Source organism: Neltuma alba, unplaced genomic scaffold (assembly GCF_004799145.2).
Source record: "Neltuma alba isolate B1F8T4 unplaced genomic scaffold, ASM479914v2 tig00012000_pilon, whole genome shotgun sequence".
Taxonomy (NCBI): domain Eukaryota; kingdom Viridiplantae; phylum Streptophyta; class Magnoliopsida; order Fabales; family Fabaceae; genus Neltuma; species Neltuma alba.
The window spans coordinates 549,315-554,901 of NW_021636573.1; positions in this window are offsets into that span (position 1 = coordinate 549,315).

Consider the following 5,587-nt stretch of genomic DNA (forward strand, 5'->3'; position numbering starts at 1 on the left):
AAGATAAAAGAATAATAAATATTAACTAAACATTTCTAAATCCAGCTCATTAAAATTTTTTCTTTCTTCTATTTCCGTTATCCCATGGGGAAAGTTGGTCTGCAATAAACACCACCTCGTTCTGATGACCAATGCGTCTTCCCCAAGATAATGTAACAACTACTGACATTCTTTGGCTACCAAGCCCTTCTTTTAATTTTTTTTTTCCATTTGCTATTTCTATTTGGGAAAATGACATATAAAGAAACCTGAAATAATAAAATGCCAAAATTGGAAGCTAAGCAAATATATTACCAGATAGGGAAGTGTTGCCTGATTTGGGATTATGCAAATGTTGCATAATTACAAAACAACCCCTCATATGCAAACAAAAAAAGTGACTGGTGGAAGTGTGCAAGTTGTGGTGGGAGCTGGAGGAAAAACTTGGGAGGGACCATGAACGTGGGAGCATGAACGCGCGAAGCAACAATTGAATGACGGAAGCGAGGTTAGTATTCAGTGACTATATTGTTCACCTCTGTCTTTTGTCCGTCTCCTTTATGCGCTGGTTGATTTTCCTCTTCCCGTTGGATGGCAATGTCGTCGATGTGGGGATGGTTTTGAGGTGGAGAGGGTGGCGAAGCATGGAAACGGTGTGGGTATATAGAAAGTGTGGGGAAGGACGGTGATCAGAGGGTGAATGCACGGGGAAGGAAAAACACTGAGGGAGAGGGGTTTGATGGTATCACAAGTGGGTTAGAGTGATTAGTGTCAGATAAAGGGACAATGTTGGAGGGAGATTCGAATAATGGAGTGGATTGATTCTGAGAAAACGAAGCATTAGTGTGGACAGGAAAGAAATGAGTGTTTTGTTGCAAATTATAAGCATGAATGTGTCAAACCCTAAGTTGGTCGTGTAAGTTGATGATGATGGTATTAAGTCATATAATCATTTGACTTCTGTTATTAGTGCAGGTAATGAAGATAAATGAATTTCGAAGCTGGGTCATCTTGTAAGAAGGAGCTGTTCTGTTATTTTCATGTGGCGGGGGGAAATTTATGACAAATGGTGAAGGTGAAGTGAGATATAATGGAGGTGGCGTGAGGTTAAGAAGCATTAAGGATGGGCTGACACTTGATGAATTGAGGCTAATGATATTTGAGTGGATTGGTGGTGATGGAAGAAATTATGACATTAAGTACACAGTGGCCTTTGATGAGAAGACATTGATTGACCTTCATGACAATGCTGAAATGTATAACCTCTTTCAATACAATGAGAACAGCGGTCATGTGTATGTGGCCGAAAAAAGACAAGTGGGTCCCCAACCAAGGGACAATGTAAAAATGTAAGTGGAAGTTTATCCTAACTATTTGTTGTCATTTATGAATTTGTTCTTGTTATTTGTGTTAACGAGTCTTGTCATTATGAATGCAGAACAGAAAGATTTATGGGCATGTCACAGCAAACGGAACTGGATGCGTCTCCCATTAGTTTGTGTTGTGATTATGGCTGGCTTAGTGAAGAAAATGCTCGTAAATGTGACAATGATGAAATAAGTAGGCCCTCTAATGTGGATACATCTATTGGAGCTGAAGATATGGATGGTAGTGAGATGGTTCATACGGAATGGAGGGGACTTTTTATAGGAGTAGGCCAATGTTTTCCTAGTGCAGATGTATTTCGGGTGTCTGTATACAAGTTTGCACTTACAAACAAGTTTGTGGCCAAGTATGTGAGGAATAGCAAGGAATTCATGTTGATAAGGTGTAAAGTTGAGGGTTGTCCATGGAAGTTATGTGCAAATTGTTAGGATTATGGTTTTGATGATAACAAAGTTAGATTAATTAGGTGAAGTATGTTGATCGATCATTTGATCGATCAAATGATTATCGATAAGCTATCAAATAACTGTTCAATATAAATCAGCTTTATATTAAGTATTTTAATCGAAGAGCCATTCGATGAGTTGTTTATCGATAAAATGATCGATTATCGCTAACATGGAAGTTACATAAGGTTACAGTTAATTATCGATCACTTGATCGATAACATCAGATAAACGAACAAGTAACAGATAAAGAAAACCAAATCTGAAGTGCATTTATCGATTACTTGATGGATAAATCAGTTATCAATAACGACTTCGATAAGAGGTAACACACTCTACTCGTTCTGCACATTAATTCTGTCATCATTTATCCATCATATTTTCGATCACTTGTTTATCGATCACATGATCAAACATTATGTTCTAACTCTTTGTATGCAGGTACTCATCATAGCTGCTGAATCGAAAAACTTATCGATCACTAAGTTATCGATCAGATGATCGATAATCAATGTTCTATCTGCTCTTTCTTAGTTTTTCTACAACCAAATTATCGATAACATTATCGATAATTTAGCCTGTCTGCATAGTATCTTTTCATATAACATGATCGATAAAGAGCACCAGGATTAGTATTAATTTATGTTGAATCACTTTTTCGATCTTCTAATCGATCATTGATTTATCAATAATATGATCGATCATCCGATTTCCTGAAACTCATGTTTTCACATGACATGATCGATAATCAGTTTCTTCACCTTACAAGTTTAAATCTCTGTCTTTCATTTTATCGGTCACTTGATCGAATATTCTTTGATCGATCACCTGTTCGATAATTCCAGATAGTCTGTGTTTTTCGCTGAATATATTCTTACTCATTGTTTATCGATAACCTTATCCTTCATCCATTTATCGATAATTTGTTCGATCATCAATGACTGAAGTTTCATTTCTGTAACACTTGAATTATCGATAATCTGTTCGATCACTTGTTCGATCTTGGAACGATTTCCGTCAACTATGATGATTCTTAAAATCAATGATCCAACACTTGATCAATAATATTGTTGAACTGATTCAAAAAGCTTTCACTCTATTTATCGATAACCTGATCGATTACCCTGATCGATCAACAAGTAATCGATCACCACTTCGATCAAGCATATCCAGGATATCTTTCTGCTCTTTTTACAGATAAATCATTTCGTCCAGAATCATTGAATGATAAATTCGTTTTTCTTCTTGATCATAATTAAAGCCTACACCACAAGACTCTTACTTGCTTAAAGTTTAAAATATGCAGATTACTAAGAAAGAATACAACGGCTCTTTAACGGGATTACGTAGACTACAACCTACAGTGTCAGAAGCTCAAACGCATTAATGGCGGAACCGTTGAAACAGGCGAAACACACAAACGGAGTCACAACGGCTAGAAGCTCTTCCGTCTAACGGCTACTTAACAATCTCAACTATAAAAGGCGCGAAGAAGCATTAATGAAGCGGATTGAATACCAGAACTACCATCTGTGATTATTAAGTCTAGCATTCAATACTCTGTTTTCTTCTATATTACTGAGCGTCAGTGTTCATCATTAATTTCACTCTGTAAGAGAGTCAATAACTATTCTTCATTAATTACTATTGAGTGATACTCAAGAGTGTGGACTCTTGAGAGGGCTTGTATCCTTACGGGAGTAAGGGGGAGTGATTGAGCGATTCAATTACTGTACCGAGGCACCAAGAGCCCTATCGATCTTGGAAGATAGTGAAATACTCAGAGGTGTTCTGAGGACTGGATGTAGGTCAAGTGGTTAAGACCGAACCAGTATAAATCTTGTGTCTTCCCTCTACGGTGAAATCTCTCCTAACTCTAACTCTCTGTTTTCAATACTGTCTCGTTTTAATTTCGCAATTTTTTTTAACTCACCCAATTCACCCCCCTCTTGGGTGAGGTTGATTCTAACACAAATCATGTGGGGAAGAGTTGTGATGTGCTACGAGTGACGACATTTATAAACTGGTATGTTCATTCTGCCTAAGATAGCTTGGACGTGATGCATAGTAGAAGAGCTAGTTTGAACTCATCAATAATAATTGATGAGATGAGAGATCATGCAGACAAGCGCACTTCTGAGATAAGGAAGAGGTTGAAACGAGAGTATGGGATTGATCTAACATATAAACAGACTTATAGAGCAAGAGAGAAGTCATTGGAAGACATATATGGCAGGCCTGAACAATCATACATGCTCATACCATGGGTATGCGAAAGGATAAAGGAAACAGATGAAAAATCCGTGGCTGAATGGACTGCTATTGGGAACCGGTTTGAGTGTGTTTTCATTACCTACGGGGCATGCATTAAGGGTTTCTTGGGTGGCGCGAGGCATATTATGTATGTTGATGGAACTCACTTAAGCGGACCATATAAGGGGACAATGTTGTCAACTTCAACTTATGATGCAGATAACGAGCTGCTGCCGTTTGCAATTGCAATTGTGAAGGGAGAAACACTAGATGACTGGACGTGGTTTTTCTATATGATAAAAAAAATCCTGGGTTCTGTGGAAGTAACAATTGTATCAGATCGACACAATGCTATTATCAGAGGAGTGACATCAATCTTTGGGGGTCAAAGGCATGCCTTTTGTTATAGACACATCAAGCAGAATTTTAGTTCAGAAGTTATGAAAATGAATAAGGGGCAAACAAGGACAAATGGCCGATCAAAGAGGATGCACTATATTTATTGGATAAAATTGCATGTGTAAGGACGAATGAGAAATTTGAGGCGACAATGGATGACATGAGATCCTTTTCTCCAAGGCTATTTGATCGGCTTATTCATCATGGGGATGTAGATAGGTGGGCTAAAAGCAGGTTCCCATATAAAAGATGGGACAATATTACAAGTAATATAGCAGAATCATTCAATGCATAGATGGTTAATGAGAGAAAGCATACTGTAACCCGATTGATCTATGAGCACCGAGATAAAGTTGCAAGAAAGCTGCATGCCTCCTATGTGGCTATGACCAAATGGAAGAATTGCGTTGATCCAAATATAGAGAGTAAGGTGCTGGATATGGTGGTTGGGTCTGACCATATGTATGCTGAAAATTATGGTGGGGGAAGAGTAAAGGTGACAACATCACGTGGAGACCATCGGGTTGATCTTGGACTACACCAATGCAGTTGCAGATCTTGGCAAATGACAGGGATCCCTTGTTCCCATGCTTGTGCTGCCATCAAGATTGTGCACGGCAATGTTTATGATTATATTGATAATTGCTATAAAAAGTCATCACAAGAAAAGATTTATGCTCGCAGTTTAATTCCTGTGGTAACAACAGACATGCCTCACCCAAATGACTACTATAGAATAGAAAATGTCAGTGAGCAAGTTTTCTTGCTACTTCCCATGACATCCCGACCACCAGGAAGGCCAAAAGTAAACAGGGATGAATCACAGTTCCAGAACAACGGATATACCACTGTGGAAGATGCCACCAACCTGGACACACAAGGAGAAATTGCAAAAATCCTAACCCATAATGAAGTTTCGAGTACAGTGGGGATGGGTCATTTTTTGGTGTACATAGTTGTATGCTCCGCCCTTGTCAACTTTTTTGGGACTGGGGTTGTAGTTAGGAGCTAGGTGGAGACATTTTTTTGTAAGTAAGATGATAGAAATTTTAGTGATAAGGGAGCATTAAGTGTGGCTAGTATCTTAATGTCCACTTGTCGTTGAATACATGAAAGGAAATTAC